This window comes from Ambystoma mexicanum, chromosome 6q (assembly GCF_040938575.1).
Source record: "Ambystoma mexicanum isolate Mex_15411 chromosome 6q, UKY_AmexF1_1, whole genome shotgun sequence".
Lineage (NCBI taxonomy): Eukaryota > Metazoa > Chordata > Amphibia > Caudata > Ambystomatidae > Ambystoma > Ambystoma mexicanum.
Genome location: NC_090937.1, coordinates 1,675,222,763 through 1,675,244,957, shown reverse-complemented (window position 1 = coordinate 1,675,244,957; position 22,195 = coordinate 1,675,222,763). Strand labels below are relative to the sequence as shown.

Sequence of the window (22,195 nt, the reverse complement as noted above, 5' to 3'; positions counted from 1 at the left end):
ATAGTTGTGGATGGTTCCGAAGAATATGAGGTAGCAGCGATATTGGATATGGAACTCAGGTCAGGAGCCCCATACTACCTGGTGGACTGGAAGGAATATGATCCCGAGGACAGAACCTGGGAAACCTTGTTTCACATCTATGTTCCGGTGCTTCTGCAGCGTTTCCATGCCTCCAGGGGTGTGGCGGCACCCTTGAGGGTGGATACTGTCAAGGTTCCTGTGAGGCACGAGTCTTCTGAGAAAGCCCTGCCATAAAAAAAGAAAACAAAAAGGGATTTCTGTCAGCCCCGTTACGCTGCAGCTTCCGTTACTCCAACAATGGAGGTTGCCATGGAGACAGTCGCAACAACATAGGCGTCCTGCACAACGTATCTGCATCTGAATCCGCTGCGTTTCACCCGGCAGTTATGTGACACACGTAGCCAATCATACGGCACCTATGTCATTGGTACGATTTAAAAGCCTTTGAATTCCACGTAACGCTGCTTCTGATTAAAGTCAATACAGCGTTCTCTGAGTATTCGGACTCATCGAAAGCCTGAAACCTTGTTTCCTGACTTCCCGTTTGCCTTCCGGTCCTGTGTTTTGCCTTCTGTGAAATTCTGTGGAGCGGCAGTGGGTGTCGCGAGTTCCCTAAAAATGGCGAAGATTTATTTTGTGCTAGATTGAGTTTCTGATTCAAAAGATTTGGCCTTTGCTTGGGTGATTGCCTTTTTGTATTTGATGGATAGAGCTTTAAAGATCATATTATCCTTGTCCATGTGGGACGTTTGGCACTGGGTGAGTGCCGCCTTTTTCTCATTGCGGAGTTTAAGGAGGTCCTGGGTGAACCATGAGTTGGAGTGGGTAGTGGGTTTAGATTTGCGGGGTTTGAGAGGGGCAATGGAGTTGATAGCTGCTTTGATGGCAGCATCATAGGTTGTTGCAAGTGTTTCTGGGTCTGAGGAGAAAGGTGGTCTGAAGGCTGGGCCTTGGAGGAAGGACAGGAGCCTTTCCTTTGTGAGCTGGCGGGAGCTTCTGGCGAGGCAGGGTGGGAGGGGTTGGGGTGGGGGGGTAGCGGGGGCACTATTGGTGAGGATGCTAAATGTGATGATGTGCCGGTCAGACCATGGGGTGGGAGTGAGTGGGCAGTCATGATGTGCGATCCAATCCAGGGTTCTGCCCTGGGTGTGAGTTGGGCTAAAGATGGTGTTCTTGTAGCCAGAGCCTTGAGGGCTGAGTCAAGGGATTTGGCTGCTAGGTCCTTACTATCCAGGAGACCTAGGTTGACATCCCCAAGGAGGATGGCTTTAGACTGTTACAATGCAGAGGGTCTTGAAGTTGGCCCTTGCAGCCATGGGGAACCAGTGAAGAGATGTCAGGGCAGGAGAGATACGATCACTGGTCTTGAGGCCAAGCACAAGTCTTTCACTCCTGTTCTGGATGAGTTGTAAAGATCGAATGGTAGAAGCAGGAAGATTTAGAAAGAGGCTGTTGCAAAAGTCCTGCCTAGAGAGGACCAGAGCTCTGGAGACAGTGAGCTTCTAGGGGAAAGTGAGAAAAGGAAGAATACCTCTGAGGGGGTGCAGCTGATAGTTTGACTTCTTAGAGGCATCAGAGATGAGAGCAGAGAAGGAGAGGGTGGAGTCAAAGATGACACCAAGGTTCTTAGCCTCACAGGAAGGAGCAGGAAGAGGGCCCAGAGTGGGCACCCAGAGAGAGAGAGAGAGAGAGAGAGAGAGAGAGGAAGGGAGGGAGCGGGTATCCCAGTGAGGAGGTTCTCAGTCTTACTGGCATTAAGGCAGAGCTCATTGGCAGGACACCATTCCTGAATTGTGGCCAGACAGTCTGGTATGAGAGAAGAAGCAGAGGTGGCTGAGGAGAGCCTGCTCATGCTGTGATGAATCAGGCCATTTAGTGGGCCAAAGTCTTTATTGCCGTACCTATCTCATGTTGCACACTCTGTCTCGTTCCAGCAAAGGTAAAATGACTCCAAATGTTGAGAAATAATGGTATGCTCCCAGGTTTCCCACCATTGTGCATCATTCCGTACTTGCCTTCCTTTCAATCCTGGGAAACCTGTGGAGGCTGCACCAGGGGCTCACAAACCCTCACATGGTCCTTTTGTAAATATTCAAATCAACTTCATCTCAGTGACCAAATGAGCCATTTTTTAATATGTACTGGTTGTAATTGATACATTTTCTGGCTGGACTGACGCTTACCCTTGTAAAAACACAGACTCTATTACAGTTGCAAAGAAACTGTTAAAAGAATGTATCCGTGGGTTTGGCTTGCCATCAACTCTGATAGAGGGACTCATTTCACTGGGGCATTTTCCAGAACTTCCACTGTTCCTTCCACCCACAGAGCACCGGCACGGTGAAACTTCGCAATTTCGACATCAAAAACCACCTTGCCAAAGTTTGCCATGAGACTGGCCTGAAGTGTCCTGTTGCTCGCTCTCTAGTTCTTATGGACATTAGGAACAATGTTAATAGGGTACACTGTGTGTCACCGCACAAAACACTTATGGGAAGACACAGGAGAATGCCACCCACCCCTCACCTGCTTGTTTGTTTATTTATTTATATAGTGTGCAATACCATGAGGTATCTAGGCGCTTACACTTAAGAAATTAGTTTCAGTGCTTCAGGTTACAGAAAAGGAAGCGTAAGAAGTGGGTTGCAACAACATGGAACGTGCAAAGGTAATACATCATACGCAAAGTGCAAAGGAGACGTACATGGCGATCACATCCATTGAGCCTGATCCCATGTTGCACGGCGGCAGCAGCAAATAGATACGAAAGTCAAATCAGTGGGCAAATACATGGTGCCTACCCCATGTTACAGGGTGGCAGCAGCGCACGAATGCGAAAGTCCAGTGCAAATGGCCGAATAAATGGTGCCTACCCTAAGATGCAGGGCGGCAGCCGCAAGCAAATGCAAAAATTAATTAGGGGGCACTATCAGGCTTGGAGGAATAGGATGAGGGTAGGGGGTGAGGAGAGGACATCAAGGGCAAGAAGGGGAGGTGGGGGCACACACAGTATCACAGGTGACCAGGAGGGGGCACACACACCATCACAGGTGACATGGGGAGGTTTGGGGGAGCACACAGAGCATCAGAGGCAACCGGGGAGTAGTGGGGGGCACACACAGCATCACAGGTGACCAGGGGGGGCACACACAGTATCACAGGTGACATGGGGGGTAGGAAGCGTACCTGTGGCGGACAGGGAGCATACAGGGGCCTTAGGAGTGGGCCTTTGGTGGGAGGGCCAGCCAAGCCTGCCAGCCCTCTGATAAGCCCATTTGAGGAAGGCAAAGGCCAATCCCAGGCCAGCTGCGGCCTCGCAAGAAGCTCTCCGGTGCTGACAATGGGAACGGGCATCTTGGTACGGCAAACAGTAGGGGGTTGCAGTAGCGAAATAAAGAAATATTGCCCAAGTGGGCACGACGGCAGAGCTCAGATAGCTCTTAAAAATGAAGGTGCAGGAATAACGTTGCAGCAGCAGCCAAAAGCAAATATATCAAACATCTATTTAGATGTAGCGTGATCGTGTGTGCGCTCAGTAAAGCCCGGGGGGGGCATGTTAACTTTGTGGTTTAATGATTTAAAGGCATTGCATGCCGTGAAGAGCTCCTGATGCGATGAGGAGGCAGTGCAGCAGCCGCTCCGGCGACATCATCGGGGGAAGAGGGAAAGTAGAGTAGAACAATGATTAAGCAGGGGCCAGGAGTGGGCCTTTGCTGGGAGGGCCGGCCAAGCCTGCCGGCCCTCTGATAGGGCCATTTGAGGAAGGCACAAGACAATCCCAAGCCAGCAGCAGCCTTGCAAGAAGCACGCCTGTATTGACAATGGGAACGGCCATCTTGGTATGACAAACAGTAGAGGGTTGCAGTAGCGAAATAAAGAAATACTGCCCAAGTGGGCACGAAAGCAGAGCTCAGATAGTTCTTAAAATGAAGGCGTGGGAATAACGTTGCATCAGCAGCCAAAAGCAAATATATCAAACATCTATTTAGATGTAGCGCAATCGTGTGTGTGTTCAGTAAAGCTCAAGGGGGTGGGGGGTTTACCTTCATGGTTCAAAAGCATTGAATGCCATGAAGAGCTCCTGATGGGATGAAGAGGCAGTGCAGCAGCCGCTCCAGTGACATCGTCGGTGGAAGAGGGACAGTAGACCTGGGATTCTGATTTACAGTTGAATAATGATCTTGTCCTCTCATGCTGGAAGAGACAAATGCTCATTGTCAGTTCTCATTTTCAGCATGTTAAAGAAGCTCTGCTGCAACCTCCTGCCACCCTGTGCCACAACAGGTGACTGGGTTGCCCTCAAAGATCATTGAGGAAAGTCTTTGCTGTAGCCTCGCTGGAAAGGGTGTTTTCATGCGCTTTTGATGACCCACACCGTTGTACGCTGCAAGGGCCATGACTCCTGGGGCACGCCAGCCGTTGGGTGAAAGTGGTTCCTCCTGCAGACTGTGACAAATCTTCCTGGGTCCAGGACAAAGTACCCCCTACTCAGCCATCTTTGGGCGTACAGGACAAAGGAGCCCCTCCATCTTCAGGGATCAAGGACAAGGAGATTCATCCCAATGAGTCCAGGAGAAAGACACCCCTCTTCAGCATCCATCATCCAAGGTCAAGGACATAGGTGCCCCGCCAAGGCCACACCCTGCTCTCCTTGACAACGTTCCTCAGTAAACTCCCAGCAAACACCCAGAGGTACAATTTGCGCAGTGCTGCTATGTCACTGGTCTCTAATAAGTTTCCCATAGTACTCAATCTGTTCCACAGCTTCGCATGTCTCTTACAGGCAATCCACCATTCCTTAGTCGATTATCAGCATACAGCCACAATCACACTGCACTCCTGGAGTGTAGGCGCATAAATCCACTCTGCCCAAGGGGCTTTGTGGCCTGCTGGGAGTTCCCAGCAACTCTGCAGTTGGCCTTTATCTTTTCTTCCTCTCCTTATGATACACGCACCAGACCTACCTCAGGACTCTAGGTCCCCTCCTCGCTGATGTGTCTAGCTACTTTGTGGTTTTGGTATCCTTAAAGGGTCACCGCTGCCACGACACCTGTCCACCTGTCCACCTTCCCACACCAGAGAAGGTTCAGAGTCGCTGCTTGCAGAAGAGTGCCTGCAGGTGGGTCTCCCGCCACCAAAAGCGTAAGAAAGTGTGCCGAAGGTCCAGACTTGGTGGAGGTCCACAGTGCAGTTCAATGGTTGAGTCCAAGTCTCCAGAAGTCTCCTGTCATCCATGCTGCGGCTGCAGCACCGAAGAACCAAAAGGAGGCCAACCACAAAATACTGAAACCTGACACCTACTTCTGCCACTGCACCCATCGCCACCGAAAGTCAACAACGCCCACAAAGGGTCTCATCTTTTTCAGCCAAGCAGCATTGTCAAGGTCCACAGAAGTTTCGTCTTTGTGGGACATCCACAGTCGGCGTAGTCATGTCACAATGGAGACTACCACGGCAGACTTACATTGCTGCCTTTCTGACACTGATTGGTTTCCTTCTCCTTCTCAAGACGGACATCCCAGCGATGACTCCTTCCAGAGGGGGTCCATCCTCCAGAGGTCTCGTCGAGTGAAACCAAGAAAATCCACCACGTCGCCTGGAAAGGCACCAAGGGTTCTGCGATGAGGAAGAGCGCCTTCCATCCTCACGATTCATCCAGGGGTCCCAGGTTTGTCTTGAATCAGTTCCATGTAATAATGTCACCACAAAAATCTCGCCATGCAAAAATATTGCCGAAAAATGGCCGTTTTTTGTGGCGACATTATGGTATGGAACATGCGGGGGACACCCCCGCAACCCCCAAACTTTTTTTTTCTTTTACATTTTTATTTTTTTGCCCCTGTCCCCATATATATGGTCACCCGAATAATATCGCCACGACATTTTCCCGGCGATATTATTTACAGCGACCATATATATGGGGATATTATTACCCGATACCCTTGAATCCTGTTCATTTGTGGCTTACCAGGTACTTTGGAGTGGTGGGAACTGTGGATACATTCAAGGACTGGGCTGAAATATGCACCTTAGCTGTTCCTTACAGGTTGCCCAGGTGTGGGAAACCCTCACAGAGTAATGCCTTTTTAATCCTAAAGGAAGCACTCTGACGATGTTCTTACTAATCTGCCTTTCTACATAAATGTCTATGCAATTACCCAATGCATATTAATTCTTATACTTTTTAATAACGGCCAACAGTTGGTGCATTTTAAATTAATCTAAGTATACTGTGGTAGAACTGGATAGATATGCCATTGCTAGAATAGTGTTTTGCCGAGTACAAAGTGTGCTATTTATTACTATGTATTTCCCAAAACCTTATTTTATATAACAAAAGGTCTGTGATAGCCCCTGAGGTATTGTGCAAATTTATTTATGGGATTTGGGGAATCACTGTACCTAAGAACAGCCTTCCTCCCCTCCCCCGAGTCTCAGCCTGGCTGCTCGCCCAACGTTACCATCTGAGAGCCTTGGCTGGGGTGCCTCTGTGCCTCTACCACAACCACCCCCCTTCAGTCTTTACAGGATTGAGCGCAAATCCCAAGAAGAAAGAGTATTAAGGAGATCAGAGTGATCAGCAGTGTCAGAGGCAGCATACATGTCAAGGAGAATTAGGATAGAGGATAGGTTGGAGTGCTTAGCAGAGGCGATGAAGTTGGAGACATTCGTGAGAGCAGTTTCCATGGAGTGACAGGAACGGAAATCTGCTTGGAGGGGGTCTCAAAGGATGTGGAGGGTAGGACTGTTGAACACAACCCCCCCCAGAGTAGTCTGGAAGGGGTGACCCAGGGAGAAGGTTAGCCAGTAGGGCCAGGTCAGCACCTTGCTTTTTTAGGAGAGGGATGACTGTATCTGTTTTGAAAACAAGCCGACCCGAAGGACAGATTGAAGAGTTCAGTGGGGTGAGAGGTCAATAAAGGCTTGACTAGCTTGACAAGCTGAGCAGCAAGAGGGTCTGATGGGGCACAAGAGGGGATAGCCTTCATCAGTAGAAAAAGGACTTCTTCATTATTAGTGTGACTAAAGTGGGAGATCGAGGAAGAGGATGATGGTAGAGGAGGGAGTGTGAGGAAGGTCACGGGAGTCTCTCTAATTTTGGAAATGTTTGCAACAAAGTATACAGCTAGGTCATTAACTGTGAGAGTGGAGTTGATAGTTATAGTTTTAGGAGTAGGGGGGTGAGTTTAGGGTGCTGTGTAGTCGCCGAGGATGATTGGAAAGAGTCAATGAGGGTGAGGGAGAATTCCCTTTTTGCTCTATCAAGAGAGGACTTGCAAATCTACTTCTCTGTTTATTCAGGGCAGAGAGGTAGAGTTGGAGGTTCTCATGCGAGTGGGTACACCTCCATTTGCACAGCAGCCGATGCATGTCTGTGTGAGAGAGTGTATGAATGGGGTGACCCATGGTTGAGAATGCTGAGTCTTGCGGTGAAGGTAAGCAGTAGGAAGTGTGGAGGCATCAGGAAGTGGACGTAGACAGTGGTTGGAATAAGGTCTATCTTGCCCCATGCTAAGGTGGGATTTCCCTACCTAACTGAACAAGGGATAGTTTGTGTCAGGAAGTCCAAAGTAAATATCCATCTGTGTCCAAGTCGGGGAGGCGCACTTGCTACAGTGGTACCGTCCTTGACTCCAGAGACAATAAAACGACAAGGAGGTCAGCACAGCCAGTGAGTCGGAGGGAGAACCGATAGATGTTGAGCGAAGGTTGCAAATAGCAACTTGTTATGAAAAACGAACTTGTGTACTGCTGAACTTTTAAAACTGAGGGAAGACCAGCTGCAGAGTGGTCTGGCCCAATGTGGGCATCCATTCGAAAGACTCTGGCTGGTCCCCTTTTCTTATGAATAATATAGTAACAAGAGGCCATAGAAGAGGGCGGCATACAGAGTTAAGGAGGTCATACGAGGGTCGAGCCAAAATCCCTTATACAATCGAAAGTGCTTAACTTATTGCCAAAGTTGTGACAGTGTTAAACAGGCATGTGTGAAAAGGACGCATGAACAATACATGTGGAAAGCCTGACTAGGGTCTTAAGAGAAAGCCTGACTGGGGCTAGAAAAGCTAAGGGAAGGGAATCCCGCAAGGTACTACGAATAAGTGAACTGTGTGAAACTGCCAAATGTGAACCCGGCTGAGGGATGCCCAGGAATGAGAGAAAAATGTAACACCCCATAAACTTTGTGTCAACAAGCATGAACCCGGCTGAGGGATGTCTACAATGAACGGTTGTTTAAAAAGACATTAAGACTCTTGAATGTTACAAAATGCTGAGTTCTTGAAGGGAATGCTGTAGTGAACCCGACTGAGGGAGGCCAACGTTGTAAAAGGATCAGAGCCCGGCTCAGGGAGATCCATGGGTGAAGCAAAATCACCCGATGAGAAGATTACTGATAGGAACTTTTTTTTTGTTGTTAATAGTACATCATGACCTCTGATGCAAGAGACTCGGTGCAAAGGAGACTTGGCCACAGAAGGCCCTGACATTTTGGAAACGAACTGTAAGCTCATGCTGGAAAAGCCCATGAGTGTGCTGTGCTTAAGCCGTGTCCTGTTCTAAAAATGTGGGGAAGGGAGATCCCAGTTATAACACCCTGGCTTATCATTTTGTGAACACTTCTTTCTTTAATGATGAATATTATCCCACACTATTTTGTAACTTAGCAGTAAGGAGTGGCAATAGTTTTTTTTAGTATAGGGCTTTTTATTTGACAAGACACCACTTGGACTGCCTTATTATTATTTGATGGTCGTAGCTTGCTCCCATCTTAGATTTAGATTAGGTGTTTTCTCACCCATTTATACAGTTTAATAAACACCATTGAACTGTGATAATTTGTGTCTGTCTTTACTGTTGCCACCATTAGTTCCTTACATGGTACATGCCTGTTACACTCCTGGCTCAGCTCTAAAACATGTCAGGCAACTGTTGTAGGAGGTATATCTGATCTTGTTTGTGATTCTGCTGGAAAATCAGAAGCAATTAACTTATTGTTATCACTTTCTTCAGCCAGTAGACTGGTAAATATAACTGAAGTAGTTTTCATAGGGTCTTCCTTCCATTCTTTAAGAAAATTAATATGGTAAATATGAATTTATTTTCCTGTCTGGTTGGGGTACCATAAAATTGGAGGGTCACATCTGTTCTAAAATTTCATAGGGCCCATGCCACCTAGAAAGCATTTTATTTTCTGAGGATGGAAGTAGAACCAATACCTTTTGACCTACAGAAAAGGATCTCATTAAAGCTTTCTTATTGTAATATTCTTTTTGCTGTGGATTAGTGCCATATTAGTTTGGACTATATTTTGACCTGCTGGTATATGTTCACATAACATATTGAATACATCTCTGGGTTCTCTCCCATATAATAATTTAAAAGGGGAAACTCCAGCAGCCGCCTGAAGAGTTTTACCGATGGCAAACAGGGCCCAAGGTCTCATAATGTCCCCATTTTTGCCCATCTGCTTGCATTAGTTTCTTTAAGATGAGTTTTGTTTGATTAAATCTTTCCACTAATCCATCCGTTTTGGGATGGTAAATGGAGGCGCGTTAAGTTTTTATCTGAAGAATTTTCTTAACCTCGGCCATAAACGTACTCATAAAAGTAGACCATTGATCCATCAAAATTTCTTTTCGAAAATCCTATTCTAGAAAAAAACAGGAGTAGATGCTTCACATTTTTTGTGTGGTATTAATTTCGTAATGAAAAGGCCTCAGGCTAAGGGATCGCACATTCCAAAATAACTAATATATATTTATTATCTAACTTTGAGGTTTCTAAAGGTCCTACTATATCCATTCCTATCCTTAAAAAGGGAACGTCTATAACAGGTAAGGGTTGTAAGGGTACTGTAGGAGGAGTTGGATTACTGGTTTTCTGAAGAAGGGCACATGTACTGACAAAATTCTTTAGATCAGCACAAATTCCTAGCCAATAAAATCGATTTACAATTTGGGTGTTGTTTTTGAAGTTCCTAAATATCCTACCGGTAGATGGGAATGAGCCATATTCAACACAATATTTGTATGGCTTTTGGGGATCATGTTTTGTGACCTAGGTGTTGCTGGGAAGGGGACAGCCCTATCCCACCCCCTAGGTGCTTTAAGGTGAGGCAAGATGCATTCAACGCACTATGATGAGCCAGGAGGAAGGGTGAAAGTGAGAGGGATGCCTTCCCGTTTAACAGGACCCTATTTTAATATAACCAAATATAGTCTAACTACATAATACAGTGTAAGGCTCAAGTAGCATTGCCATTTTGCACAGATATGAGTAATCATAGGTAGAAGGGAAGGCCTGCACTGTAAATGTGGCATAACATGCACTAGGCCCAAATTCGCAAGACCACAGAAATCTCCAGCCAGGCTGGATCTCCCATGAGGACAGCCCACACACCCAACCGCCACAACGTCTATTAAATGTTCTAAAAGTGTTGCAAAGGTGTGGTGTTTACCCAAGAGGATGTGCCCTACAAGCAGCAGAGTTATTTGCTGTTGCTCTCAACTGCGTGTGAGATTAAAACTTGCTATCCTTACAAGACCGACTCGGGCCTTTCTTCCAGAACGGCTTGTATTCTCTCTGGTGTGAGCGTTTAGGGGCGTACCTTCAATTGGTGACCTGACGTGATCCCAGCACCCACCCGTACCTGATGGAGGCTTCCAGGCCACTTCTCCAGATGGAGCCGTACCCACATACAGCGACCGCCTCTGTAAAAAACATATGTTCCTAGTGGTTTAGTAGGAGCCATTTTAAGAGAAGTGCTCTATGCTCTTTTAAGCGGGGACGGCTCGGAGGAGAGTGCAGGCCGGTGTTGGAACCCCATGACAGAGGAATTTGGGTGAGCACACACATGTGAGTAGACTCCTGTGAGGGAGAACAAGTAGGGGACAGATGCATTGGGAAGTGTGAAAGGTGTGAGCACGTGAAGAGCGAGGTCGTCCATGTAACGTGGATGAGGTCAAGGTAATTTGTTGTTAAAATGTGTACTATGAATAGAGTGTTTTGGTAAGGCATTATAAAGTAAGGCAGGGAGCCCCTCCTCGGAAGGGGACAGAAGGTGGTACCACAAGTAGTATATTATTTAAAGGAGGAATGCAGAAATAAAACTAGTGGTCTCATATAAGTAATAGGCCTAGAACAAGTAGTGCTTGTTATTTTAGCTTGTTATTTTAGTTTATGTTCGTGTTTTGTGGATGAAGAACAGTCCCTAGAAGGGGCAGTAGTTGTGTGCGTCGCAGTCTGGTCTTGGACGATTCTGTGAAGAGGTGTGTGGGCGCAAGGAAGGGTGATAGAGAAAGGTGGGGTATTGTAAGGGAGAATTCTCAAGAATGTGCTAATTTCAGTGCAGTGGCACAGGGATGGCTTTCAGACGTCCCAAGGTTTAAATACCTTCTCTGGGACTGACTACTGTCTCCCAGGGCATGTAAAGTTAAATTGACTTTACTAGTCTCTTTAAATTTACAGACACAGCACACACTAGCTTCCTATGGCGTGCTAGATGGGTTGCCTAGCATCCCCTGAGTCAAAACACTCATGTAACAGTCAAATGTTACCCTTTCCTACTTGAACTAGCTGGTGGCAATGGTTTAGATCAAACTACCATGATTTTTCCCGACCGCGAACAACGGTAGCTAAAAATCGAGTCAGGCATGTTTTTCAATATGGCGCCCAAGACCTATCTGTAAATACAGACTCCGGTCAACTTTTTTCGCCATTTCTTTTTGGAAAGGTCCTTCTTGTGTTTGTCTCTGCGCGCCAAACCAGGTTTGGTCCCTTTGTTCGTTGGCCTTTGACGGGCTTCAGTGCTGACGCCCTCCTCTGCCGTCTGAGTGTTTGGGGTGGACAGGATGTGAGGGAGGTGCCCGAAACTCCCTGTGCTTCATCTCCTAGGAGACCTGAATGCACTTAGGCATGATTGACCGGTTGGCTGTCTGGCTAGGACAGCCACCTTGCTGTGCGAGTGACAGCCAGGCTGGAATGAATGGGGGAAAACTGTTTAAAAGCAGGCCCCTGGGACTTGGAAAGGAGAGTCGACCACTGGAAGGAAAGAACCGAAGACAAGCTGAAGGAAGATAACTGCTGCAACTCCTGGACGACCCGTGAATCCCTGCTGCAGGTCCGAATTGCCTGAAACTCCATCGACAGAGAAGCCCTTCAAGGTTAACTTCTTCCCTTGAGTTTGGTTGGAACAACCAACTCGCAAGCCACCTGGAAACCATCCCCTCCTGGTAAAATTTTCTGCAGAGTGCTGTGGAAAACCGGATAGCCAGTGGGAAGGATACCAGTTTGTGGTCTTTAAGGCACTCACACCTTAAACCGACGTTTTGCCAAACTTGTGGCCTCTTCCCTGGGCAGTGCAGGAACCTCCCGACCTCCTCCTTCTTGTCCCCATGACTGAAGCTCAGGAACAGCGAGATCTGCTTGAACTGCCAGGAACAACTGCCTCAGCTACAGCTCTTCTTCACTTTAAAGGTACTGTGCAAACACGGTCTGGAAATCTTTTCGCCCACAGTGAAAGTTTGTGAAACATTACCCTCTTTGAAGGCTTGGCCTTCCCTAAACCAACATCTAACTTTTCGTCTGGCCAAATTCTTCTAAGATCCGTGGCAAAGACTTAACTGTTTACTACCAGAACTGTGCTATCCTATACAAAGACTCCGAACCATTGACTTTGGCCCAGGCCTATGAACCGAATGACTGGTTGTAGTTAACGGAAACCATTTGCCCTGCCTATGAAAGTAATTGTGCTGTTGATTCTTATAACCTTGTCTTTTTACCCCTTTTTAAAGTTTCTGAAGTGCCATTTTGCTCCCACTTCAGGGGAGCTGCCCTTGTTCAGTAACTTATTGGTTGTGTATTTGTAGTGTATTAGTGTCTCATATTGAGCTGCTCTTGCTAGTGTAATGTTTTGAAACTGTGTAAATAAATGTTTATTCTTTTACCAATAAAACTTGAGTAAGTGTTTGTTTGAATCATAGTAATTGCTGTCCTTTGTTGATGTACTTGTTCTACTGCTCACTCAACTCTTGAGATAAGTCTGGCTGCTCAGCCACTACCACATTACTGTGTAGTACAGACTTATACCAAAGGTGAAATTGTACTGACACTTGTAGTCTTAATTGCATGTAGTGTTCCCAAAGAGTACTGCATGTGATTCTGCCTAACATGTACCCCGACTATTTTAACAGCTTGTCCAGCAGCTATACGTGTGCGGTAGCATGCGCCAGTGGCAGGACGAAGCCTAGCTGCTAGCTCTTTATCTTTTCATTCATCACGAGCGCTTTCTTCCTTTGCTCTTTTCTCTCTTTCCCTCTCTCTTGCCCTCTCTCTCTCCCTTGTTCCTTCTTTGTTTGTGTACAAAGTACGTCTCTCTCTTTTCGTTGTCTTGTGTGTCTATGCTTCTAGTTCAGGCGAGAAGAAGATAACATGACTAATGTAAATAATTTGTTAAGTAGGGACCTGAGGCGCAGATGCACGAATGAGAGACTATGGACCAATATTTATAATTGTGGATCAGCTATTGCTGTGATATTACTAGTACTGTTGGGAGTGTATAGGGAGAGGGTATTATAGGGGGGTCCTATAAATGGAAGAATGGGGGTAATAGGATTGCATATTATCCAAGTGGAACGATACATATAAACAGCAATGATACGAGTGGATTTACATAGATTAGCACTAATGCGAACACTAACAATAAAAATGGAAATTAATTTACTGACTTTGATTAGCACAATACGTCAGGGGGGAAACAGTGAATAGGTTGTTTTCAGCAAATAGGGGATTGGCTACCACTATGAAATGGTATCAAGTTATTTCCGATAGAACTACTAAAGTGGCCATCCCTGAAAGCAGGCATAGAATAATGAAAAGAGAAGTGCGACAATGGCATGACACGTATCAAGGGTTGGGTTTGGATTTGATTGAAGATATTCATCACCCCGAGTTTACCAACTTAAGGTATTCTGACATGAGTGGTGTGGGAAGAAATGCTGTGAATGGAAGCTGTTATGTGTGCTCACTCATTCCACATGTGTCAGGGGCTCCCAAGGTGCTAGTACCGCAAGCAGTCCCAATTATAGAGGCACAATGCCTAGTTCATTTTGCTCTATGCAGAATGAAGGGAACGTTCCGGACACATAATATGCATCTGCACATTGTGGGTCCAGATCTTGTACAGTGCAACGACGATTCAAAAGACATCAAGTGTGTGAAGCTGCCATGTCTGATTGTGAAAGGGCATAAACATGTCAATAATAACTGGCAGGACATCACACATCATGATGAAAAGTGATTTCCTCTATCAAAGAAAGGTTTGACAGTTTCGCAATACTTGCTGAAATGACTCTGGCTTGCAGCTAAACTCAAACATAGTTTTACAAAGGTAGCGGGCGCCCCTCTCTCGCAAGAACAGACATGATAACCTGTTCAGTGGTTATTAACCACTTGAGAGTTCGCAGCCACTGCTTTTACTCACTGTGCCTTTCACAGATGGGTAATATCCATTTGCATATCAGTCTTTGTCCTGCCCAAACTCAAACATAAACCACGCCCACCCAGGGCCTATGTAACATTGTTCTGGTCACAGTGAAGCGATACATACCTGCACTTCTGCTTGGATCTAGTGTCTCTGAGCACTCCGCAGCAGCTGCAAACAGGCTCATCAGCATCATACGAAGCACCTGCACAAAGAAGCAAACATACTCATTTTGTGGCGTATACAGACTGCACGCCGACATCTTACGCTCCTGCCTTCCTTACATGGCGCTGAACAAGTAGTGCTTTGGCACTGAAGGAGGAGGACTCATGGCTTCTTTGCATTCTGGGGGAAGATTGTAAAAAAAAAAGGCAAATGAGATGAGCTCATTTCATTTCCACTGGTTACCTTTGTCTCAATGGTGATCTGCGCATTTCAGGTGGGGCTGGACAGTGGGGCAAAGGTGCACTGTCCCGCCCTTTTGCATACATTACCAAATGTATGTTCCCAAAACCAACGTGCGACAGGGCACGCAGCGACCACGTGGATGACGGGAGCGCATTTCACTGAGGCGGGACGTTAATGGGCCAGTGTTAATGAAATGACAACAACAAAAAAGCATCTCCATTGCTGTTTGGGGGCGGGGATATGCTAGTACGACAGCTATGGTTTTACCCGCGTCTGTCACACTTCAAAAACAAATGATTTGCGCCTTCACCTGCACCTGCTTTACAAAGCACATCCGGTTTAAGAATTTTGAAGGCACATTAAAATGCTCAGAAATGCCTCCAATTCAGATGGAAAAAAGGGCACCTGACTGAGTGCAACTAAAGTACGCTCATTCAGGTGCCCTTTGTGAATCGGGGAGACACTTCTGAGAAGAATTTAATAAAGCACCATACCATTATATCACTTGGGGAACCTAAAAAGTATCCATTACATTTCATGAATCATGGACAGTCATGTCAGGAGAATATTTTCAGTGGAGCAAACTAAATATTTATTCAAATAAATGCACAGGACTGAGCCTAGCAAGGGAGCCCACAATAAAGGGGTTTCTGGTGGGGGTGGGGGTGGGGTTGGGGGAGGTTGGTAGAGATTCTATTTTTAAATAATGAGTGGCTAACGATGCATTTTGCGGCACAATTAGAGAAACATATGATAAAAAGCCATCGAATGTACTATTGACTTTATATCACATGCATGAACACTGCCATAGATAGGTCGTGGCAGCAGCTTCATGCGGGAGATTTAACGTGACCATCACCTTTAAATCACCAATAACGTCTTTCTGAGAGTCTCATGCCAACACCGACATTCGATACACGCTTTTCACAATGACCGGATACATGGACTTTAAGCAAATTGTGCCCCCCCCCATGCAACAGAGGAAGTCTTTACGTCATTACCTGCGCACACCCTGTTAGAGAGAATTCTCATAAATGTGCCAATTCCCTTCACCTTAGAGACCCCCAGCAACTTTGCTGGATTTTGAGGACTTGATTTTTTTAACCTGGAGAGAGTGTGACCCTTTTTTCCCACTTTCTCATGTATTTTGATGTGTGTTTTACTCTTGTGTTCTTTGATTATGGAGTTTTAGACAACTCCAGAGGCATCATCTTTTCATGTGTGTTACACAGCACCCTCAGTGCAGTGGCACAGGGAATACTTACAGGCTCTCCCAAAGTTTAAATACCTTCTCTGGGACGGACTACTGTTTCCCAGAGAAGGTGAAGTTAAATTGACTTTACTAGACTTTTTAAATTCCTAGACCCAGCACACCCTATCTTACAGTAGAGTGCTGGAGAGGTTACCTAGTATCACTTATGTCTAGAAACGAATGTAGCAGTGCCATGCTACCCTTTCCTCTCGAAATGGCTGGTGGCAGTGGTTTTACAATGAACTACCATGATTTTTCCTGACCGCGAACACCGGTAGCGTTAAATCACGGGAGCCATGTTTTTCAAGATGGCGCCTGAGCCTACTTTGTTTAAAAGGGTCCCGGTCTTCTTTTTTTGCCATTTCTTTTTGGAAAGGTCCTTCTAGAGTTTGTCTCTGTGCGCCAAACCAGGTTTGGTCCTTTTGTTCCTATGACTTTGGCGGGCTTCAGGACTGAAGCCCGCCTCTGGCGCCCGAGTGTCTGGGGTGGGTAGGAAGTGAGGGAGGTGCCCGAAACACCCTTTGCTTAGTCTCCTAGGAGACCCAAATGCACTCTGGCGTGATTGGCTGGCTGACTGTCCGCAAGGACAGCCACCCTGCTGGGTGAGTGGCAGCTAGGCTGGAACGAATGGGAGAAAACTGTTTAAAATGCAAGTCTCTTGGCTTGCAAGGCAGAGTCGACCACTGGAACGAAAGAGCCTAAGACGAGCTGGAAGAGGACGGCTGCTGCAACTCCTGGACCGTTGGTTTGCCCGGTGAGCCCTGCTGCAGGTCCGAATCGCCAAGTTCATCTCGACAGAGAAGCCCTTCAAGGACGACTTCGTCCTTTGAGTTGGTGGGATCAATCAACTCGTAAGCCACCTGGATACCATTCTCAGAGCTGGTTGAATTTTCCTCAGAGTGCTGCAGGAAACCGAATATCCGGGGAGAAGGACACCACTTTGTGTGCTTGACTACAGCTACCGGAATCGAAGATTTGCCAGTTTGCCAGCTTTGTGACCAGTCCCCGTGCAGTGCAGGAGGCCCCCGACGTCCTCCCTCTTGTCCCCACGAATGAGGCTCAGGAACAGAGAGATCTGCAGGAACTGTCAGGAACAGAAGTCTTCCGCTGCATCTTTTTCTTCAATATAAAGGTACTGTCAAAACCGGACCGAGAGAACTTACCTCTCACTGCGAAAGTGCGTGAAACTTTGGCAACTTGCAGGCCTAGTCAGCTTGTGACCCGACATATAAAGCTTTCTTCTATGAACTACTTCTGAGAACCATGGCAAAGACTTTTCCATTTAACTACCAGAACCGTTTTTACTTATACAAGACTCTAGCCCATTGACTTTAGCCTAATGATTGCATTGGAACAACTCCTCTAGTGAACTCAAACTATTTGCACTGTTTAAGAGTAACTACCTACTTCGAATGCTCTGAATGCCATTTTGCTCCTCCTTCAAAGTAGTTTGAATGCCTCAAAACCTGATAGTGTGAAGTACTGTAGTATATGTTTGTGTGATATTGATTGCCTCCTTGCTTTCTAACTGACTGTCTTCCTTGTCATTTACTTCATGGGTATTACTAAGAAATGTGACTTCATATTGTTTTGTGGGGTCCTCTTCCATGCCCTCCCTCCCCTTCACTACCACCCGCACCCAAACCCTCCCCCCCCCCACTGCTGTCATGACCCTTGCCCCTTGCCCCTGGCCCTCACTGGCAAGTCAGCCTTCCAGTTAGGACCAGGTCAAAGGCCTTAAAACCTCATCCAAGACTCTCTTGGAGTCAGTGCTGGCGCCTTTGGCGCCAGGCTCATAACTATCATGAAGACCAACATTAGAATGGGACTATTTACTTGGGACTATTTAACTTGGGGGTGTTCAGCCAACATGGAGGCATACACATAGCTCAGTTACAAGGAACTGAGCTATGCGGTCTAGTCTTTTGGGTGTGGTAGGCCTGGGACTATTTTACCTGGACTACTTTACCAAACCAAGGACCTGCAGAGAGAGAAAGAACACTAGGAAACTTACCTGGAATAGTATCCTGTCTTCAATCCATCGCTGACTTCAGTTCCACTCACCTGAAGGTACGAACTCCATCATCCGGCACCGCATGCATCCTGGAATACCATAACCTGGAAAGAGGAGAAAGAAAGACAGCATTAGTAAGCGTTTACTCACGTTTCCTCCCGAAAGAAGAAAGCCACACAATTCTTACCTGGGTAGTCATCTCCTGGTCAGTATTATTGCTGGAACATTATGGCGCTCGGCGAGGAACATAGCAACCTGCAAGGAGAGAAAAGACACAGGTTAGAAATACAAAAGGCGAAACAGCACTGCGCATCGCGCATTACTCACCGGACAGCTTTGCGCACCCCGCGCTTTCGCCTACCGGCCCATGCTCATCTTCAAATTGCATGACAACACCAAAATATCTTTCCATACCTAAAAGGAAAGAAGCAAGACATTATTATTTGAACTAAGAGGAACATAGGAACTGCATATAAAGACTGTAAAGCAGCAAACCTACGGAGTCGCAGCAGGCCTGGATTCCCACAGGAGGGCTTTCACCAGTGAAGTAACTTGGTCACTGCTCGCCCCCCACATCTATGCGCCCCTGCCACGAGGAGCAGGACGGAGAATCCAACTTTTACAATATTGAGGTGAGGAGAAGGCCCAAGGGGGAGGAAGAAGTTGAGGCCAAGGGAGGTGGGAAAACATAAAGACAATCTGGTATTGAATCCAGCTCTCCTATATTGCAGACCCATCTTTAACCAGAGGCCTTACCAAGGGACCGGGAGAGGGTTTGAGAGTGCAAATCATACAACCAGGGCTGGGTGGCATCCCTGTGGATACCAGGTGAGCGTAACACTGTCTTTTTACACCTTTTTACACCTTTACCCCCAAATATGTACACAGAAGTATTTTCAAAGTAGTACCCACAAAATAAATCACAACAAAGTAATTTACTTTGTGGAAACAGCGGTATACCCAATCAATTCCTTCATGGTCAATGGGCCACAAGCAAACTTTGCATACTTCCCCCCAAATCCCCCAAAGGGAATTCCTTGGTCTTCCTAGAATTCAACAACTCTGCTATGCAAGTGATGGACACTCATGCCCCACTAAAAACCAACCGGAGATCTTACCAACCTCACATCTCTCTGCCCCAATCATAGGATTCGGATTACTGATGCCGAAGCATCTTGCTCCACCACCATTGCATCAGCCTCTAACAGGAGCAAAGCCTTCTTTGAAGTAGTGAAGCATTATCCCAAACGCTCACCCGACGCAAAGGTGCCGGCAACTCAGGAAAAATGCAGCGGAATCAACGCATTAGTAAACAATTGCCTTCCTCAAATCTGCTTCGTACTCTCATGATATCATCCTGGCCTTCAACGTTAAACAATAGATATGCCCGCCTTCAATGCACTCCTCACCATCATTAATGCCTCCCTCTCAGAAGGGTAATTCCCAGGTGCCCTGAAGACTGGTCTCATATGGCAACTTTCGGAGAAGAAGAAAAAAAAAGAAAAAAAACACTAAACCCAGATACCCTAAATCGCTACACAACTACTCGGCAGAATTGAACAGCTACAACACCTAAATGACTATCAGTCGGGGTTCCACTCCAAGTGTAGCATCGAGACAGCCACCATACAGGCGTTGGACGATGCCCTACAGATCATGGATAAAGGTGACCCATGCCTTCTCATCCTTAACCGCTCGGCAGCATCTGACACCGTCGACCACTGCATCCTCCTATGCCTACAGCATGGGATTCTCCATCCTCTCACCAATCCTTTTTAACCGTAAAGTTCTTAATAAAGCCATCCACCAATATGCATATGATACATGAGAGTACAAAGCTACACAGGACGTCAGTCATCTCAGCCATTACTTGGCAGTCAACCTGAGAGTGAATTTGCTAAACAACTTCCCCAACATTGGCTCAATGATATGCGCATCAAAGGATTTGATACGCAACTCTCAGATTCAGCAAAATCCTTAGGCTTCATCACTGACAGCAGCCGCCTGTACATCCAAAAAGACAGAGCCAAGAAGGCCCAAACATTCTGGCTCCAAATCTTCCCCCTTCTCAAAAGCAAACTGTTAGGCAGAAACCTGTGCAGTTCCCTTGGGGAACACTGCAAAAGATTTAAGACTACAGGTATAGCAGTAAACCCACTTGGTAGCAGTCTGCACCACCCAGATTTACCTGGTAGCTGTGGCTGAGCAGTCAGACTTCCCTCAAGAAGAGTTAGGCAGTATGCAAAGTATACACAATATGTACTCAGACACAATAGCACAAGCAAACACTGACCAGAGCTTGGTTTCAAAAGTATATAGTTATTTATTTATAAAACACACATAAGTTGAAATCACTCTAGCAAAATATAGTAAAAACACTTCAAACACAGTTATAATGAAAGCAGTTCCAACCCTTACTCCTATCTAGACAACTCTAAGTTAACACCACATAATTAAAACAGGGGTGAGCGCTTAACCTTAGATGACACTCTAGTAGGTTCAAGAAAGGGGTAAAAAGAAACAGGAATGGGTTAAACACACCACTCTAAGGTCCAGAACACTTGCAATAGACTCACAGAAGCACAAAGTCACAGGTGAGCAAAAGTCACTAGGCAGGGCCCACTCTTAGAGTAGCCGGAGCGAAAATGTGCCCAAGATCACACTGTTGTTAAGGATTCAAAGTCTTGCAAAGAGTTAGAAAGAGTTTTAGAGTGGCTTAGAAAGTTTAGCCAGGGTGTCCCAGGCACTCCCAGGTTCGAAAGCCGGGGGCTAAATCTACCCCGTACAGTCGGTGGCAAGGGAAGCCAGGCGGAACACGGTACCTTAAGTGGAAAGGATCCTCCAGCGGTGGCAGTTGTTCCAGGCAGTGGCAGCAAGGCTCGACGTCGGTCAGGGGAGAAGAAGTTCTCGCTGAAGAGCAGAAGAAGAAGGTCGTTGCACTGCCCGGGAAGAAACCAACCGCGGAGTCCTCCGGTTAAAGGGTTGTACCGACTTTCGTGGTTGGGGTAAAAGGTGGTGGGGTTCCGGTTGCCGGGGTGCTTGGCACTGGCAAGGCGGCCACGAGATACCTCGAGAAGCGAAAAGAAGGCGAAAACTGGTTGTCCCCACCAGTCAAGGGAAGGAGCCACTCCGTTAAGAGTTCCCCTCGGTCGTCGGGAAAAGTGGTGAGACGGTTCAGCAGGGCTCCACCGGGTGGTGTCGTCGAAGCAGGTCGGCTCAGCTCTTCCCTCGTCGGATTCTTGGTCCTGTGGCGACTTCTGAAGTTCCAGTCCCCAAAGCCCTGCTTTTATGCAGCAAACCCCCATTCACCCAGCCTAGCTGTCACTCAAACATGCTAAGTGGTGAGCCGGCCGGCTCACCACTTGGGCCAATCAGGACGGAGTGCGACTTGAGTTACCAAGGTAACTCAGTCCAGGGTGCCTAAATCCCCCTCCACCCCTCCTAAGTACCCCAGACAGAGTGGCACCACTTTGGAGGGCTTCTGTGGAGAAGCCCGCCAAAAGTGGAACAAAGGGCTCCACTTTGGGTCAGAGTTACAGAGGCGAACGCCAACGCCATTTTAGAATCAAGTTTTGGCAAAAAGTCCCAACCGGAGTTATAATAATAAATATATAAACCGGCGGTATGTTTAAGGCTACCGTAAATAAATAATTAAATGTGTTAGCCTAAAACAATGGGAAATCCCATAGGGAAATATTCGCGGTCGAATATAAAAAGTAGTTTCCACTGCCACCAGCCAAAACTCGATCAGGGGGGACGGAGACGTGCCCCCTCGACTAACAGACCCTGGGGCAATCGAATTGCCCCAGCCAGTACGTCCACAATATGATGGTTTGTACTGGTTCTGTTCAGGATTCAAGACTAGCAAAGTCTTTGGTGACTTTACATGCCCTGGGAGACAGTAGTCAGTCCCAGGGTATGGAGTCTATGTTGGGGAGTCCCTAGGACACCCCTGGGTCACGGCACAGAGGGTGCTGTGTAACCCACATCACAAAAATACATGAGGCCCTATGGAGTA

At 46.8% G+C, this 22,195-nt stretch overlaps 1 protein-coding gene across 2 annotated transcripts in view; it reads right to left on the bottom strand.

Moving 5' to 3' along the window:
• LOC138517034 (zinc finger protein 268-like) overlaps positions 1–22,195 on the bottom strand; it is a 139,942-nt gene that overhangs the window by 30,477 nt on the left and 87,270 nt on the right. The window contains exon 2 of one of the 2 annotated variants that reach the window (XM_069632548.1): positions 14,630–14,708. The exons of the other annotated variant lie outside the window; for it this stretch is intronic. The gene's annotated coding sequence lies outside the window, so the exon portion shown is untranslated. The remainder of the gene's footprint in view (positions 1–14,629; positions 14,709–22,195) is intronic. 2 annotated transcript variants of the gene reach the window in all.